General features: G+C 41.0%; 1 protein-coding gene and 1 long non-coding RNA gene across 10 annotated transcripts in view; one reads left to right on the top strand and one right to left on the bottom strand.

Annotated features, from left to right (window-relative positions):
* The window catches only part of zswim8 (zinc finger, SWIM-type containing 8), a 1066004-nt gene that overhangs the window by 453776 nt on the left and 591762 nt on the right, over window positions 1-20466 (bottom strand). The window lies entirely within an intron of this gene.
* LOC144000776 (uncharacterized) lies at window positions 3687-6078 on the top strand. The gene is made up of 3 exons (XR_013278273.1): window positions 3687-3858; window positions 4410-4611; window positions 5544-6078. It is a non-coding gene; the product is annotated as an uncharacterized LOC144000776 (long non-coding RNA).

The raw sequence follows: 20466 nt of genomic DNA, 5'->3' as shown, positions 1-20466 counted from the left end.
ACAGCCCTCGAGGTACAAAAAACTCTTTTTGAACCATATGCTAAACCTAACAGGACGTCCGCCATTTTGATTTACTTTGGAATGTGTTGCCATTTTTTTTGGCCATTTCATAGGGGTCATATTTTAACAAACTCCTCCTACAGAGTTTATCCGATCATCTTCAAACTTGGTGTGATTCATCTTAAGATGTTGAAAATGAAAAGTTATTGAAAGTTTTTTATTTCGTCACACGCTGTTATCGTGGCATGCACTTTTTGCAAAGGAAAAAAATCCTTCTTAATGAAGCATTCCCAGTTGTACGAACCAGCTAGAGCGACGAAAAATTGTAGACATATGTAACAGCCCAGGATGTACAAAAATGTCTCTTGGTGCCATGTGCTAAACGCAACAGAAAGTCCCCCAGGGGCCGGGCATCACATTTTGAGCTAAAAAAAACTCCTCTTTAACGAAGCATTCTCGGTTGTACGTTTCACCTAGCGCTATGATAATTTGCAGGCATACATAAGAGCCCACGATGTACAAAAAAGTCTCTTGGAACCATGTGCTAAACCAAACAGGAAGTCCGCCATTTTGATTTATGATGGGATTTGTTGCCATTTTTGTGGCCTTTTTCAGGGGTCATATTTTAACGAACCCCTCCTACAAAACTTATCCGACTGTCTTCAAACTTGGTATGTTTCATCTTAAGATGTTTAAGATGCAAAGTAATCGAAAGTTTTTTATTTTGTCACACGCTGTTGACATAGCAATGCATCGAATTGCACACCATATTTTGCGTTTTGATGAAACTCATGAAAATTTACACACACATCAGGCTTGTCATCAGCATGAATATTTTAGAGATTCCTTATTCAATTTGCAATAAATGGTTCAATAGCGCCCTCTAGACATTTTTATGAAGCTTTTGCAAATGTTTTGTGTTTTATGATTCAGCTAGATTTGTAAAAATTGGGATACCTATCAGCCTAAGACTTACAAAAAGGTTTCTAAAGCCATATGCTGAATCAAAAAGGAAGTCTGCCATTTTGATTTACTTTGGTATTTGTAGCCATTTTTTGGGGCCTTTTATAGGGGTCATATTTTCAACAGAACTTATCAGATCGTCTTCATTCTTTGGCGTGTTTCATCTTAAGATATTTAAGATGAAAAGTTATTGATTTTTTTTATTTTGTCACACTCCTTTGCTGTAGCCATGCATTGTTTGTGAAGAAAAATGCTTTTTTGAGAGTCTAAATATGGGTGAAAACTCACAAAACTTTGCACACACACCAGACCTGTCTGGAACATGAATATTTTATTTTGAGATTTGTTGTGCAATTTGTAATAAATGGCTCAATAGCGCCCTCTAGACATTTTTATGAAGTCTTTCCGATTATATGATTCAGCTAGATGTGTGAATATTGGCAGGCATGCCGAATATATTCAAAAAGTATTCTATATAGCCATGTGCCAATCCATTTTGATTTTATTTTGTTAATTGTGCATCGTTTTTGGCCTTTCCATGAAACTTTAAAAACACAAAGCATGGCAAAAACGTTTACAATTTAGATGGTTTCCTATTTGACAGTACCCCAACATGCCAGTACCCCGACGTGCAAATACCCCAACGTGGCCCGGGTTGCGAGGGCCCTTTATAGCTGCTCGCAGCTCTAGTTATTCTTCTTCTTCTTCTTCTTCTTTTTCTTTGTTATTATTCTTTTCCGCAAACAACCACATTTTTGAGGCACTAAACATGAACGAAAACTCACCAAACTTTACACGCAGATCGGGTCTGGCGAAAAATGTGATATTTTAAAGTCGCCATACATGATAACAGAAAAATGGCTCTGTAGCGCCACCTACATAGGTTTAACGGATCCCTGTCCCGCTACGATTGTCCTATGGCTACGAAAATTGTGTGGCACCTGTAGCACATCCAGATGAACAAAAACCTCTTTGATATGTGTACCCTAAAATAGACAGGAAGTGAGGTATGAGTATTTGAATGTCCAATTTTGGCCCATTTTTGCACATTTACAGGGGTCATACTTTTGCCCGCTTCTCCTACACGGTTAACCCGATTGACTTCAAACTTGGGCTGTACCATCTCAACACCTGGGACAACATCATGGTAAAAAAATCTAAAGTTTTTGACATACTATATGACTGTGGCGGGGCATCAAATTTACAGTTTCAAAATTCTTACTTAACGAAGCATTGCCGGTGGTACGTTTAATCGAGAGCTACGAAAATTGGTACACATATGTAACAGACTATGATCTACAAAAAAGCCTGTTGGTGCCATATGCTAAACCTAACAGGAAGTCCGCCAGAGGCGAGGCATCAAATTTTGTGTTTCAAAATTCTAACTTAATGAAGCATTCCCGGCTGTACATTTCACCTAGAGTTACCAATATTTGAAGACATATTTAACAGCCCTCAAGGTACAAAAAACTCTTTTTGAACCATATGCTAAACCGAACAGGAAGTCCGCCATTTTGATTTACTTTGGAACGTGTTGCCATTTTTTGGGCCATTTCATAGGGGTCTTATTTTAACGAACTCCTCCTACAGAGTTTATCCGATCATCTCCAAACTTGGTGTGATTCATCTTAAGATGTTGAAGATGAAAAGTTATTGAAAGCTTTTTATTTTGTCGCACGCTGTTGCCGTGGCATGCACAGTTTGCAAAGGAAAAAATTACTTCTTAATGAAGCATTCCCAGTTGTACGAAGCAGCTAGAGCTACGAAAATTTGGAGACAAATGTAACAGCCCACGATGTACAAAAAAGTCTCTTGGTGCCATGTGCTAAACCCAACAGGAAGGCCCGTAGGGGCCGGGCATCACATTTTGAGCTAAAAAACTCCTCTTTAACGAAGCATTCCCGGTTGTACGTTTCACCTAGCGCTATGATAATTTAGAGGCATACATAAGAGCCCACGATGTACAAAAAAGTCTCTTGGAACCATGTGCTAAACCAAACAGGAAGTCCGCCATTTTGATTTATGATGGGATTTGTAGCCTTTTTTTGTGGCCTTTTTTAGGGGTCATATTTTAACTCCTCCTACAAAATTCATCCGACCGTGTTCAAACTTGGTGTGTTTCATCTTAAGATGTTTAAGATGCAAATTTATCGAAAGTTTTTTATTTTGTCGCACGCTGCTGCTATAGCGATGCATTGGTTGCCAAGTAAAGTGCTGCTTTGTTTTTTTTTATCTATACATGTGTGAAAACTCGTGAAACTTTGCACACACATCAGACTTGTCATTAACATGAATTTTTAGAGATTTCTTGTGCAATTTGCAATAAATCGCACCCTCTATACATTTTTTATGGAGCATTTCCGATTGGATGATTCAAGCGCGAAATAACTAAAGATGACTTGACTTGACCTAGATTTGTGAAAACTCAGAGGCATACCTATTATATTATTATTATTTTTTGTACCTTACAAGATTATCTCTTGTGCCACATTAAACCCCTTTGCAGGCCTGAGCCAAACCACGGCCCATACATTTGATACCACTGCTTTATTTCAATGGTCAAGTACTTCATAACCACACCTACTTATGCTTGTCCTTGCATATATAGTAGACAACAAAGAGCTCTTTCAACAAAAGACATTTCCATCTACAAAGTCATACAAGGTAAGCACTCTATAAATTCTGCAATCACTACACTTCTATTCCTAAATTATCACTTCAAATACCAACAATGGTTAATACAGCTACAAATTTCTTGTATGTTTATGAAGTATGATACTGTATTTATTTCTACTCCTTTGCTTTTCTACAGAACATGAACAAATCACCAAGCAAATTCTCTTTTGATAAAGACCCTCTAATCATCTCCATACGCAAAGATTGCCAACTTTTTCCGTAAGTATACAATACATAAACTAAACAGGACAACTTTCTCAATCATATACAGGATGCCATATATATATGTATTAAGTTCTCATTTATTAACAGGTTTGTTAAAGGCACCTTTAGTGTGTTTTTCTGTTTGTAATGTTTCTCCACGAGCACGTCTAGCCATTGGTATCATGTAGAACACATATGCTAACCTTTTAGAGACAATTGAAGCTTACTTGCACAGTAGCCACTATCTTAACCACTTAATTCACTTGTCTACTTGACAACTTATTACATGTAGTGAAATGGTACTTTGTGCGTCTTATGCTTTTTTCTGAACACTGCTTTTCAACTCTTTCCTTAAAACCAATACATGCGGTACTGTTATACTATATAAATATATATGCCCGTGTGTATATATTTGTATATTCTTTCAAATAAACTCGTTTTGACACACACAGCCATTGAGTAACATGCAACACGACCACAACGTTTTGCACCAACACGTTACCTCTGCTATTTAGAATCATGGAATCTAACATGACTGATTTTCATTGAATGCTTTGTCATTACAGTATGCATGCATTGATCATGCTTTCAGTCGCAACGACTTATACCAGCGCAGCCTTGATCTTCATTCCCAAATGAACCAACTAGTCCATGTGACTCGAGTCAATCGAGCACTTGAAAAACAGATAGACTTCAAAACCAAGCTTGTGAAAGAACTCCAGACTGCATTGGATATAAAGGATGCATGTGATGCATTTGTCCGTGATGGTAAGCTATATGACATGGAAGACACACAAACATTAACACAGCAAGCATCCCCATCCTACACATTGTGTATAATGAATGACATGTTTGACAATGGACATTTTTACATTTTTTTGTTAATGCACGTTCCTTTTTTTCTGTTAGGAATATCTTGAAGGTAACATTGGACTGTAAACTAAAACACTGACTGATTATTGAGCCGCAATTTCTCAATGTATATAATGTGAATACATACTACACTTGATTACTTTCAAATGTGACTGATATCATGTAGCTATGCTGTGATCTTGCCCTCTTTCATCCACTGATAGACACTTCAAAGTTCTTTTTTTTCTGTATCTTCTCAAAATAACTGACATATTCATGGAAAAGATTGTATTTAAATTCTATCATTATTAATTACTATTATTATGTTTATGTCTTTGCCCCTGATTATGATGTTTCTATACCATAGATTTTTTTTTTAAACATTTTTGGACATACTGTGACTAGACCTTTACAATACTAATTTTTACTAAGAAAAAATCAATCACACACCATAATATTTTATACTTATCCTGCATGTATCTGGACACACCATGCCAAATTTTACACTTACATAACCATTTATGTACCTGTCGTATCCTTACTTTTATTCATCATTTCATCACACAATCCTAAAACATTGCTTTTTGACCCAGAGGATTCAACTATACCATTTTTGCGTGTCTTATTACTTACTAGCTATATTATTTATTAACGGGCAAAAACTATGAATATAAGATCACCGTCAAATATTACGTCTGTAATATCCATATACAGTGCATTACATAATATGCATTTGTATTAAGACACTACCATGCTAAAAATATGCACACGACTGTTCTGTAAACTACACCTAAGACAACCAAACTTCACAGATCTAACATGATTCTTCATTCTTTTTTGTTCTACAGATGTATCAAATGCTGCCACACAGACAGAAGAAGCCACTGAGGACATGCACGAAGACGATGATCACAATATAACAGGACAGGTTAACCCCCCTGAAGTTTTAGCCCGCAGGTCAAAGCGTCCTAGGACTAATTCATCCATGGAGGTTACATTATCCTAAGACAGACTATGTGCTAACCCAAACTCTTTGACCCCAAGGGATTCATCTGTCCCAGAAAACTTTTACACTAAAGAGTTTATCTGTCCTAGGGCGCTGTTAACCCCAGGTTAAAGTGTTATTTAATCTGTCCTGTTACAACAGCTATACATAAACAGCTGCATTCCTCTCCTGTTCCATCTCTCGCACTTCTTTCATCTCTTTTTCTCCTCTACTTATACCTATGCTTGCTCATGTGCTTTTTTCCCCTTTAGATGATGTCATTGGTTAGCCTGCTTCAAAGCTACATTTTTTCTTGAATAACTGTCACACATTTACTGTTTGCTGGACCCTACAAAACTGTCACAATACTTCACTATGTCATGAATACATATGTGTTGCACAGCGACACCACATTAAGAGTCATCAAAAAGCTTTTTATTTGATCACACACCATCTCTGTGCCATGCAATGTTTTCAAATAAACAGATGCTGGTTTTGAATATCAAACGAGCGACTTTTCATGAAACTTTGCACACACATCAGAAAGTCCACACTTTTGAATTTATTTTGGGAATTGTGCATCATTTTTGGCCTTTTACTGCACCTTTTTACACACAAGGCACGGCAAATGCATTTCTATTTTCCATGGTCCTTGTCTATTTAACAGTACCCCAACGTGCAAGTCCCCCGACTTGCATATACCCCAACGTGGCCCGGGTTGCGAGGGCCCTTTATAGCTGCTCGCAGCTCTAGTTATTCTTATTCTTATTATTCTTCTCCGCAAACAATCGCATTTTTGAGACACTAAACGTGACCGAAAACTCACCAAACTTTACACGCACATCAGGCCTGGCGAAAAATTTGATATTTTAAAGTCGCCATACATGATAACAGAAAAATGGCTCCTTAGCGCCCCCTACATAGGTTAAACGGATCCCTGTCCCGCTACGATTGTCCGACGGCTATGAAAATTGTGTGGCACCTGTAGCACATCCCAATGAACAAAAACCTCTTTGAAGTGTGTACCCTAAAATAGACAGAAAGTGAGGTATGAGTATTTAAATGTCCAATTTTTGCCAATTTTTGCACATTTACAGGGGTCATACTTTTGCCCGCTTCTCCTACACGGTTAACCCGATTGACTTCAAACTTGGGATGTACCATCTCAACACCTGGGACAACATCATTGTGAAAAAATGAAAAGTTTTTGATATACTATATGACGGCGGCGGCGCATCAAATTTAGAGTTTAAAAATTCTTACTTCACGAAGCATTGCCGGTTGTACGTTTAATCTAGAGCTACGAAAATTGGTACACATATGTAACAGGCTATGACCTACAAAAAACTCTTTTTGAACCATATGCTAAACCTAACAGGAAGTCCACCATTTTGATTTATTTTGGAACGTGTTGCCATTTTTTTGGCCATTTCATTGGGGTCTTATTTTAACGAACTCCTCCTACAGTGTTTATCCGATCATCTTCAAACTTGGTGTGATTCATCTTAAGATGTTGAAGATGAAAAGTTATTGAAAGCTTTGTATTTCGTCGCACGCTGTTGTCATGGCATGCACTGTTTTTAAAGGAAAAAAAATATCCTTAAAGAAGCATTCCCATTTGTACGAAGCAGCTAGAGCTACGAAAATTTGTAGACATATGTAACAGCCCAAGATGTACAAAAAAGTCTCTTGGTGCCCTGTGCTAAACCCAACAGGAAGTCCCCCAGGGGCCGGGCATCACATTTTGAGCTAAAAAACTCCTCTTTAACAAAGCATACCCGGCTGTACGCTTCACCTAGAGTTACCAACCTTTGTAGAGGTATATAACAGCCCTCGAGGTACAAAAAACTCTTTTTGAACCATATGCTAAACCTAACAGGGCGTCCGCCATTTTGATTTACTTTGGAATGTGTTGCCATTTTTTTTGGCCATTTCATAGGGGTCATATTTTAACAAACTCCTCCTACAGAGTTTATCCGATCATCTTCAAACTTGGTGTGATTCATCTTAAGATGTTGAAAATGAAAAGTTATTGAAAGTTTTTTATTTCATCACACGCTGTTGTCGTGGCATGCACTTTTTGCAAAGGAAAAAAATCCTTCTTAATGAAGCATTCCCAGTTGTACGAAGCAGCTAGAGCGACGAAAAATTGTAGACATATGTAACAGCCCAGGATGTACAAAAAAAGTCTCTTGGTGCCATGTGCTAAACCCAACAGGAAGTCCCCCAGGGGCCGGGCATCACATTTTGAGCTAAAAAACTCCTCTTTAACGAAGCATTCCCGGTTGTACGTTTCACCTAGCGCTATGATAATTTGCAGGCATACATAAGAGCCCATGATGTACAAAAAAAAGTCTCTTGGAACCATGTGCTAAACCAAACAGGAAGTCTGCCATTTTGATTTATGATGGGATTTGTTGCCATTTTTTGTGGCCTTTTTCAGGGGTCATATTTTAACGAACCCCTCCTACAAAATTTATCCGACTGTCTTCAAACTTGGTGTGTTTCATCTTAAGATGTTTAAGATGCAAAGTAATCGAAAGTTTTTTATTTTGTAACACGCTGTTGCCATAGCAATGCATTGTTTGTCAAGTGCTGCTTTTTTTTTTTTTATACACATGAAAACTCATGAAACTTTGCAAACACATCAGACTTGTCATGAACATGAATTTTCAGAGATTTATTGTGCAATTTGCAATAAATAGCGCCCTCTAGACATTTTTACGAAGCATTTCCGATTGTATGATTATGCTAGACCTACAAAAAAGTATTATGTAGCCATTTGCCAAACCAAAGAGGAAGACCGCTATTTTGATTTTATTTTGGGAATTATACATCATTTTTGGCCTTTTTCATGAAACTTTGCACAGACAAGGCATGGAAAAAACTAACATTTTAAATGGTCCTTGTTCCATGTAACAGTACCCCAACGTGCCAGTACCCCGACGTGCAAGTAACCCAACGTTGTGCTCAATAGCGCCCTCTATGCATTTTTATGGAGCATTTCCAATTGTATGATTCAAGCGATACACAACTAAAGATGACTTGACCTAGATTTGTGAAAACTGGGAGGCATACCTATTAGCTTAAGACCTACAAAAAGTATTCTGTAGCCGTATGCTAAACCTAAAAGGAAGTCCGCCATTTTGAATTTATTTTGGGAATTGCGCACCATATTTTGCGTTTTGATTAAACTTTGCACACACAAGGCTTGTCAAAAACATTTGAGATGGTCCTTGTCCTATTTGACAGTACCCCAACGTGCCAGTACCCCGACGTGCAAGTACCCCAACGTGGCCCGGGTTGCGAGGGCCCTTTATAGCTGCTCGCAGCTCTAGTTAGGGCCCGAGCAGCGACCGCTGCGAGGTCCCTATTGTTCCTGAAGGAATTCTTATTAGGGCCCGAGCAGCGGCGGCGGCGGTGCCGCTGCGAGGCCCTATTGTTTTTGTAGGAATTCTTCTTATTATTATTATTATTATTATTATTATTATTCTCCGCAAACGATCACATTTTTGAGACACTAAACGTGACCGAAAACTCACCAAACTTTACACGCACATCAGGCCTGGCGAAAAATTTGATATTTTAAAGTCGCCATACATGATAACAGAAAAATGGCTCCTTAGCGCCCCCTACATAGGTTAAACGGATCCCTGTCCCGCTACGATTGTCCGACGGCTATGAAAATTGTGTGGCACCTGTAGCACATCCCAATGAACAAAAACCTCTTTGAAGTGTGTACCCTAAAATAGACAGAAAGTGAGGTACGAGTATTTAAATGTCCAATTTTTGCCAATTTTTGCACATTTACAGGGGTCATACTTTTGCCCGCTTCTCCTACACGGTTAACCCGATTGACTTCAAACTTGGGATGTACCATCTCAACACCTGGGACAACATCATTGTGAAAAATGAAAAGTTTTTGATATACTATATGACGGCGGCGGCGCATCAAATTTAGAGTTTAAAAATTCTTACTTCACGAGGCATTGCCGGTTGTACGTTTAATCTAGAGCTACGAAAATTGGTACACATATGTAACAGACTATGACCTACAAAAAACTCTTTTTGAACCATATGCTAAACCTAACAGGAAGTCCACCATTTTGATTTATTTTGGAACGTGTTGCCATTTTTTTGGCCATTTCATTGGGGCCTTATTTTAACGAACTCCTCCTACAGTGTTTATCCGATCATCTTCAAACTTGGTGTGATTCATCTTAAGATGTTGAAGATGAAAAGTTATTGAAAGCTTTGTATTTCGTCACACGCTGTTGTCATGGCATGCACTGTTTGCAAAGGAAAAAAAATATCCTTAAAGAAACATTGCCAGTTGTACGAAGCAGCTAGAGCTACGAAAATTTGTAGACATATGTAACAGCCCAAGATGTACAAAAAAGTCTCTTGGTGCCCTGTGCTAAACCCAACAGGAAGTCCCCCAGGGGCCGGGCATCACATTTTGAGCTAAAAAAACTCCTCTTTAACAAAGCATACCCGGCTGTACGTTTCACCTAGAGTTACCAAAATTTGTAGAGGTATATAACAGCCCTCGAGGTACAAAAAACTCTTTTTGAACCATATGCTAAACCTAACAGGACGTCCGCCATTTTGATTTACTTTGGAATGTGTTGCCATTTTTTTGGGCCATTTCATAGGGGTCATATTTTAACAAACTCCTCCTACAGAGTTTATCCGATCATCTTCAAACTTGGTGTGATTCATCTTAAGATGTTGAAAATGAAAAGTTATTGAAAGTTTTTTATTTCGTCACACGCTGTTATCGTGGCATGCACTTTTTGCAAAGGAAAAAATCCTTCTTAATGAAGCATTCCCAGTTGTACGAAGCAGCTAGAGCGACGAAAAATTGTAGACATATGTAACAGCCCAGGATGTACAAAAATGTCTCTTGGTGCCATGTGCTAAACGCAACAGGAACTCCCCCAGGGGCCGGGCATCACATTTTGAGCTAAAAAACTCCTCTTTAACGAAGCATTCCCGGTTGTACGTTTCACCTAGCGCTATGATAATTTGCAGGCATACATAAGAGCCCACGATGTACAAAAAAGTCTCTTGGAACCATGTGCTAAACCAAACAGGAAGTCCGCCATTTTGATTTATGATGGGATTTGTTGCCATTTTTTGTGGCCTTTTTCAGGGGTCATATTTTAACGAACCCCTCCTACAAAATTTATCCGACTGTCTTCAAACTTGGTATGTTTCATCTTAAGATGTTTAAGATGCAAAGTAATCGAAAGTTTTTTATTTTGTCACACGCTGTTGCCATAGCAATGCATTGGAATTGCACACCATATTTTGCGTTTTGATTAAACAGACAAAGCATTCCCGGTTGTACGTTTCACCTAAAGCTATGATAATTTGCAGGCAAACATAAGAGCTCAGGATGTACAAAAAAGTCTCTTGGAGCCATATGCTAAACCAATCAGGAAGTCCACCATTTTGATTTACGTTGGGATTTGTAGCCATTTTTTGTGGCCTTTTTTAGGGGTCATATTTTAACGAACTCCTCCTACAAAATTTATCCGACTGTCTTTAAACTTGGTGTGCTTCATCTTAAGATGTTTAAGATGCAAAGTTATCGAAAGTTATTTATTTTGTCGCACGCCGTTGTCATGGCGATGCATTGTTTGCCAAGTAAAATGCTGCTTTTTTTTTTTTGGTCTAAACATGTGCAAAAACTCATGAAACTTCACACTTTTGTCATCAGCATGAATATTTTAGAGATTTCTTATTCAATTTGCAATACATGGTTCAATAGCGCCCTCTAGACATTTTTATGAAGCTTTTGCAAATGTTTTGTGTTTTATGATTCAGCTACATTTGTAAAAATTGGGATACCTATCAGCCTAAGACTTACAAAAAGGTTTCTAAAGCCATATGCTGAATCAAAAAGGAAGTCTGCCATTTTGATTTACTTTGGTATTTGTAGCCATTTTTTGGGGGCCTTTTATAGGGGTCATATTTTCAACAGAACTTATCAGATCGTCTTCATTCTTTGGCGTGTTTCATCTTAAGATATTTAAGATGAAAAGTTATTGAATTTTTTTATTTTGTCACACGCCTTTGCTGTAGCCATGCATTGTTTGTGAAGAAAAATGCTTTTTTGAGAGTCTAAATATGGGTGAAAACTCACAAAACTTTGCACACACACCAGACCTGTCTGGAACATGAATATTTTATTGAGAGATTTGTTGTGCAATTTGTAATAAATGGCTCAATAGCGCCCTCTAGACATTTTTATGAAGTCTTTCCGATTATATGATTCAGCTAGATGTGTGAATATTGGCAGGCATGCCGAATATATTCAAAAAGTATTCTATATAGTGTTGAATTGAGCGGGGTTGAGTGGGTCAGATGTAGCGCCATATCATGTAAAATAAGATAATAAATTAATGGACTGAACTCAATTCTAAGTTAGAGATCAATTGGTGTCCATAAGATTGAGGAATTGGTGTTTATAGATAGATAATCAAACTTTGGCCTCTGGGTGTAGTTCCTCAAAGTAACCACCAGATGCCGCCAAACCTGTACAACCAGAGCCGCCTGCTTAGCAAGGACCGGTCATCCTTTATGCCAAATTAAATTAAAAGTAAATAAAAGGTATCCTGAATTAAGTAATAATACACACACACAATTTATATTCGACAATTGTTAGCCTGAATTAGGGATCAATGCTTACAGCACATTGAAGCCACTATGAAGCTTTGCTGTCTTTTCTTTTAATTACGAGCGATACTGTCTGTTAATCGCTTATAAGATTGCTGTAACTGCATTGAGTGTAAAGATTACCTGTATGCAAATGTTTTCTCCTGACATTGTCATACAAGATGTGTAACATGAAATAGAATCAGCCTGTTAAGATTCCCTGAGAGAATTTGGGATTTAACATGTCATGTATATACATGTTATTCATGCTTGCTTAGTTATGTTTAGAACATTATCATACATTATGTTGATTTGATGTGTGTGACTATCAAATAAGAGCCAAGACCGTTGAATTGTAACTGAGACTTTAGCAGCACGATGAATTTCCTGTTTGAAAAACAGGAACTGGTTGCTAAGCTACGCAAGCCACAGAGCGCAACCTGGTTCAACAGTTTCCTGTGTGCGCTGATGCAAGATTGAGCTCCAATGTTGCGCGCCTGTCACTCAACTGTGTGGAGACTGTGAACAAGTCCTAACTCGTCTCGGCGCAGTGATATGTGAAGAGACTACAAGAGACTGGAAATCCCCCAAGACACGCGGAAGGACACGTTCACCAAGAGGAAACAGTGACACGCAACCAAGGTTATAAAAGATCGTCCCTTGCGGGGATCGGGGCTCTGCTCTTCGACTTCTCCCTGCGATGAACCTGTATGGAGTGTGTCACTGGAGGACTGTTCAGCGGCGTGGTAGGACTTAGGTTTTTTCGAAGGACCTTTGGCTGTTAGTCGCGCCCAGGACTTTTCTCACCAAATTGGGTAAAGTAAAAAGCTTTATTAAATAAGATGTTTAGCAGGAAGTTATGAACGGTTAATCGCGTGTAGGGACGGAGCCATTTAACACACTCCCATATCTTCAAATTAATTTTTAGCCAAAAACGTCTTATTTTAAATTCAGGTCTTGAGCTCTTTTGAGAAGTGATCAATCTTAGAAGGCTCTTATCAAAGGTTTAAATATTTATGTTTGATTTCCCTTTTCCTATTTCATTCTATATTTTATTAATTTTTATTTTTATTGTATTTGTGATTTTTGTGATTTATAATTGTGTCTCGCGTCTGGCGGGCGCTCATTAAAGGATTTGAAAACTGTTTTTTATATTCATATTATTATTTGAAATAAAATAATTGAAAGACAATTTCTGATTTAATTATTTTATTTGTTTCTTTCGGTTTTATTCTATTTTGTTTGGACAGTTTATAAGTCCGGGGTCATTTTATGAGACCTAATAAAAGGATTTAAAAACCGATTGTGAATTATTTAGTTTATTTGTTTATTTGTTGATTTTTATTTTTGTTTTATTTCTTTCGGACGTTTCATAAGTCCAGGTCATTTTATAAGACCCTTGAAACATAAATTTTGGTTTAGTTATTTGATTTCACTTTTGTTTTATTTCTTTCGGACGTTTAATAAGTCCAGGTCGTTTTATAAGACCCTATTATTTTTCTTCGAGACGGACAGCAGCAACGGACGTCTGGAAAGAGGTAAGTGCATTCTAATAACATCTAATGAATGTCTCCATTTGTAGTAATAAAGTCAAATACTCCTGCTTGATATGAAACAAGTCCGTATGATCCTAACAAGGATTATTAAATGACTAGGTCAATAACAAATGCAAACAACTAAGAGAAGTGGAGCTGCCAAGTAAGTGAGGTGTTCAGTCTATTATTCCTGGGTTCTGTGTGGTTGCTCATTCAGGATTGATAGGTGGATGAAAACGGATTGGCCTCATGATAAGAAGACAGTGAACAAACCTAGGTGAGTCCACTTTGATATATCGGCTTAACTAATTCCCGTCCCCTCACGCTGACGCCTTAGAGCCGGTGAGGGAAAAGGGGAATTACTGACCCTTTGATTGGAGAGTCGATCAGGACATATTTCCCGATTTAAGTCCTGCGGGTAAGCGGAAGTTGACATGTGGCGCCCAACGTGGGGCGACGATTGACTCATTTTTGTCAAAATCGGGGTCGATCGAAGCCCAAACAGGAACCCGAGTGAGCGCGGCTCTGAGTGGTGGGCACGCTGCTTAGAGCTGAGGGCGATCTCGCTGATAAATTGTCATGTCAGACGACCCTGAGCTAACACAAAACTAGTCTCTTTGATGAAAATGTTTCATGGGAAAGAACTGCTTTAATTGTGAAAATCTAGTGTGATTTTTGAATTGAAGTTGATTGTACTATTTTGTGTTAAAGGAACGGTGACTGGCCCCCCCAGGGGACTTACACTCAAACAGAGGCTGAGTGTGAGAGAGCCATTTAAAGTGAATGGGCTTTTACAGCGACCTGCTGCTTTGGTCGGCTGTGAAGGTACTGATAGTGTACCTGGTAGAGCGCGCTGCGCCGCGCATTCCTGAGGGAGGGGCTGAGTCAAGGGGTGGTTCAAGCCCGCCCACGAAGAGGAGGAGGGCTTGAACAGTTAGAGTTAATGGTGGAGAGCTGCTCGGGGAGAAGGAGTCTCCTTTAGTAGTGTGATGATAAACTATGGTCTACGGTATTTAGGCCTTCCATATTGGGTGCGGTTGCCCATGTTAGTGGCTTGTCATTATAGATACCCATTTATAGCAAATCTACCATATTCTTTGCTTGGTTATTGCGGGGTGCCCGAGAATATTTATGGTCCCTTTTCTTTGATAGCGGACCCATTGACCGAGGCTGCCGCCGCTACAGGCATAACCCTGATCCCCCATCCCCTGCCTTTCCTCCTTGTATTTTTGCGGAAATTTTAAGTTTTCGGTTCCCGACAGGAGTGTCCATTGGCACAAGAAGAAAGTCGTCGAGAACCAAGGAGAAAAGGTAGGAGTTTCCACTAGACTAATGTTCTAGTGGAGGCAGCCTTTTTCGGTTCTGACAGGAGTGTCCATTGGCACAAGAAGAAAGTCGTCGAGAACCAAGGAGAAAAGGTAGGAGTTTCCACTAGACTAATGTTCTAGTGGAGGCAGCCTTTTTCGGTTCTGACAGGAGTGTCCATTGGCACAAGAAGAAAGTCTTCGAAGAGCCTAGGAGAAGAGGTAGGTGTTTCCACTAGGCTAATGTTCTAGTGGAAGCAGCCTTTTTCGGTTTTGACAGGAGTGTCCATTGGCACAAGAAGATAGCCAGATCCCGGAAAAGGGAAGCGGAGAGGATTACAACCGATTTGGAAGGACAGTACACCCCACCGTTTAAGAGAGGACATCCGCCTACGAGTTAAGGTAGGAAACCCGAACGCGGTAGTCCCGCTAGAAGTAGAGGCAACGTACACGGGTACGGAGCTGAGTAACCAGGAGCTATAGTACGTCCCTGAAACCCAAAGCGCACGGGTAGGCTTCGGAAATAGATAGCTCCACTCCTACAATAAGAAAGCAAAGCGGGCTATAAAACACGCTAGTGAAGTAATGGAAAAATTGACGGGGAAAAATGGAGGGGAAAAGCCCCCCAGCCCTACGGAGAGGGGAGCAGGATTAAGGCCTGAATTCCGTCCTCTAAAACAAGTGGATATACCGGTAGTGGTTATGCTACTGGGTGAAGGTGTAGATCGATGGCCACCAGGAGCCAGAAGGCACCTGGAGATAAACAACCCTTCGATCCGTCCGACAGACCTCCCAGTCGAGGTAGAAAGGGCGGTGAAGGAAACGGGAATGTTCGTGAGCGAATTTCCCGAAATAATGGGCATAGCAACAGTAGTGGTAAACCACCCCCAAGAGGGATGCACCTCTGGGACTGTGGGCCTTTGGGTCCACTGGTGGTCTGTGTTGTTGGATGTGTATAATGTGATGGAAGTGGTTAGTACCGGAGTCCAGTGGGACCCGACGATAAGATCCCTTGCCGAGAAAATGCACATAAGGGTGGAATTGGCAAATCCCAAGGGGACTGAAGCTTTAAGCCTCAACCTTTGGGAACAACCGGAGTTGAAAGAGCTCCAGATGGCGAGGAAGCGGTTTGCTGAAGCCGCTAGTGAAGAGGGCTTTTATGATACGGGCTCATGTGTCCCAGTAGAGGAGGACGCAGGAGCATCGGAGAATGAAAGCTCAGGAATAACTGTAAGAATGACTCCCCTGATAAGAACGGCGCCCCTGGGGGGGCTGCCGGAGGAAACCAAAAAGGTTTCAATCGGGAATGGAGTGATATTGTGTCACTATGTGGGAAGCCCCTGGCGGATACAGGGGGATGCTATAGTGATAATTACAGATAGATCACTAAAACCACATAGTAAAGCGCTTAGGAACATTTTAAGGCAGGAAGCAGGACAAGAATATGAATCAGAGGTTAAACAGGAATTACAGAAAAATTATCAGCGGCCAATAGTAGCGGCAAAAACTAGTGGCGGGAACACTCCCTATGGCATGATAATTCACGTGCCAGGGACAGAGTGGAACCCTAAAAGCGATCAGTCACAAGATGCGGACGAGATGGCAAAAGCATTGGAGAGAGGGGTCGACAAAGCGCTAGGTGAAGGGGCGGAGAGAATAGTGATGGATGTAAATTGGATTAAAACTGGGAAAATGCAGTGGCAACAGGCTGAGTCCATAGCTGTGGCGGCCTTCACCTTAAGAGCTAAGACTCCCGTGACAACACCATCGGGAGTAGAATTTGTGGTAGCAATATCAAAAAAGCAGAGAGAGGAGCGGGTTAAATCAGTGACAGATGAAATTTTAACCCGTACTAGGCAGATGGATCGTGAACGGCGCCAGCTCCAGCAATCGATAACCGGAGAACTCAGGGACTCGCCCCAGTCCCCATCCCCAGTTAAAACAACTCCCGTGCCTTCCCCGGTGAGTGGAGGGATGTCAGGAGCTGCCCGGGGGGTAGAGGATGAAGAGCGAGCGGGACCGAGCAGACAAACCCCAAAGGGGAAAAAACAAAGCCCCAAGGGGAACGGTAACCTTTAGCCCCGTCACGTCTACCCCTGGAACAGCACGGGACCCCTTTCCGGGACGACCCCCCATGATGCCGGTGCCCCTGCCAGAAGATGGGAGCGAAGAGGAGGACGGTGGAGAGCAAGCTCCTGTTCCGACCGCGATTGGCGCTAACCCCGCTGACGAAGACCGAGACTCAACCTCGTCAGAAGATGACCCGGCCAACCCCGGCCAGAACCCAAAAATAGTTACAAGACCAGTGAATAGAAGAAAGAAAAATCCTCAACCTACGTTTGATGTGTACCGGTCCTCAGAAAGGATAGCTAGGGATGTTAGCCTGGGATGGATCGAGACAAAGGATGGGCGAAAAGCGTACATACCCGAGGCAGGGCAAGTAAATCGCCCTTATCCACCGGCCTGGCTTAGTAAGCTAGATAGTAAAATGCCTCTAACTATGCGAATAACTTATCGCGAGGCTGTTAACATTTTACAGGCTCCGCCATACACCACATTACTTGCTCATCAAGACCTGACTAAGAATTTCAGGGATGGTTACGTGGCGGTGGCACATGATTTTATGTTAAGACGGCTCAAAAAAGCAATAAATGATAAAGCAAAATGTGAGCTGAGAGCCGACGATGACCTGAATTCAGATTCAGATAATGATGGAGCAGCGGTTACTTTAACGGTACCAGCTGCCCCAAGAGCCTCCTTGAACCAGCAGTCCCAATATATGACACAACTGGGATCAACTACAATAGTACCGAATTTAATAAATCAGCCACACGACATAGAGGGTGATGTGCAGCAGTTTAAGACCTTAAAAGAGTTGGTTCGCCAAAAAGGTAGGCTAGAATCAGCTAAAGAGTATTTAGTTGAGACATGGCCCATGATTAGGGACGCGCCAGGAGGAGATGGCGCGAAGAAGCTATGGCTTCAATACATCATCGCTAGCCCCGTCGGACCAAACGAAACACCACAACAGGTCTATGAAAGATGGGTGGATGGCGAAGATGAAGATGAAGATGCCCATATTAACAGAGCTAGGGAGCAACTCAAAAGGGACGTTTCACTGCTAAACGTGTGGCACAAAATTAAAGAAGTTATATCGCCAAATAGGTATATCAAAGTGCTGCGGATGATTGTTAAGGACAAAGGGAACGAAGCTGTCTTTGTCAAAATGGCTCCAAATAGCACGACGCTGAAAATTGAAGCCTCCGTTAAGAAGTGGGATCGCCTGAATAAGCATAACGCTGAGAAGAGGAGAACCGGACCAATCGCTAGTCGCACCCGAGGGAACGAACAGCAAGTCCAGCAGGGAGCTCAGCGACCAGTTCAGACTGTCCCCTATGTGAGACCTCAGCAACAGAGGATGAGTGGAAATCAGAGACCGGCCACTCAGCCAGGACAGCAGACGAGGCCCCAACCAAGACAACAGCCAGCAGCGCGAAGACCAGGTCCGGCATACATGCCCAAAGAAGAATTTGACAAACTGAACCCAGAAGAAAGGAAGGCCTTCCTCGAGGCTCGCAAGGCTGCAGCCTCCGGGGGGCCTGGCAAATAATGGAGACAAAGGCACGGGTCACCCTGGAAGGGGTTTACAGAATAGGGAATAACCTATATGCTAAGGTGGAGGGAGTGCCCTATTTAGTAGACACAGGGGCCGAGGTGTCCATGACCCGTAAAGCCTTAAAACAAATTGGACACCTGCAAGTAATGGTAGCTGATGGTTCAATAGCCAAAATGCCGGTCGGAATGTGGAAGGGAATTGTGTGGGTATTGGGACCGCACAATTTGTTGACACTAAAAGATGCAGAAGAAATGAAAAAGCCCAAAAATCAAAAGCAAGTTGCAAAAAAGAGATGGGAAAAACTAAAATCAAAATTAGTGAAAGTAGGCCCTACAAAAATAATACCTGATCAAGAATGGTATAAGTCAGTGGATGTACCAGCCGTAAAAGCCCAACAAATCCAAGACAGTGTATTGACATTGGAAGGGAAAGAGAAATTAGGTGAAATTTTAGACAAGGCCGCAGTCGCACATTTTAAAAATGATTGCGGTGATTTAGGAGCAAAATACATGCATACTATAAGTGGGGGAGTACATCCGCCCGTAAGGCAATATCCCCTCAACCCCGGAGCAGTTGCCGAAATGGAGGTAATTGTAAAAGAATTATTAGCACTTGGTATTATTCGTGAAGAGCTAAACCCGATTACCAATAGCCCAATTCAAGCTGTTAAAAAACCTGAAGCGGTAGGAGGGGGTTGGAGGCCGGTCATTAACTTTAAAGCTCTAAACCGCCGTACGGTGGCTAACCGAGCGAGCCTCATAAACCCCCAGGCGTCTTTAAAAACATTAAGAGTAAAAAAGTATAAATCATGTATTGACCTTGCAAATGGATTCTTTTCCCTGAGAATTGCCAAAGCATCACAAGGGAAAACAGCGTTTACGCATCAAGGAAAAGCATACGTTTGGCAGCGCTTGCCGCAGGGATATAAAAACTCCCCGAACGTATTTCAATCAGCTGTCTTGCATGTCTTGGAAGGTCTCCCAGTCACAGTATACATTGATGATGTGTTCATTGCTAGTGACACGGAGGAGGAACATTTGGAAACTTTGCAGGCCGTAATCGAGCGAGTGAAGGCGGCAGGATTGAAGCTAAATCTTAAGAAGTGTCAGCTTGCCAGATTTCAGGTAGATTACCTGGGATTCCAAGTGTCTGAAGACTTGGGGCTGTCGCAAGCGTATCGAGAAAAAATAGAACAAATTTTGCCGCCAACGTCCGAGAACGAGCTGCAGAAAGTATTAGGATTGTGTAATTATGTTCGAGATCATGTTCCGTTTTATCAGAAATTTGCGAGACCCCTTTATGCCCGATTGCGTAAAAATCCTAACGAAAAGAAAACAAAAGATTGGCCGTGGTCGGCTAAAGACCAAGAAAATTTAGAAGGGCTCAAAAACGCAGTAAAAAATGCTATACGCCTTGAGCCGAGAAGTTTGGAGGTTAGGTTAGTTGCCGAGATTCAATGTGATGAAGATAATGCAATGGTAAGTGTTAGTAATGAAGGTGCCGGCTTGGTAACATTGTGGACTTATACTATAAATAATGTTGAGAAGAAGTTTCCCCAGGAGGAGAGAGAATTAGCGGTTCTTGCTGAATATTGGGGAACATTAAAAGACTTAGCGCAGGGAGAAGGCATAAAGGTAGTTACGCAGAGTCAAGTACATCGCTACCTGC

This window comes from Festucalex cinctus, chromosome 14 (assembly GCF_051991245.1).
Source record: "Festucalex cinctus isolate MCC-2025b chromosome 14, RoL_Fcin_1.0, whole genome shotgun sequence".
Lineage (NCBI taxonomy): Eukaryota > Metazoa > Chordata > Actinopteri > Syngnathiformes > Syngnathidae > Festucalex > Festucalex cinctus.
Note: the sequence above shows the minus strand (reverse complement) of the source record. Positions and strands in the feature narration are given on the sequence as shown.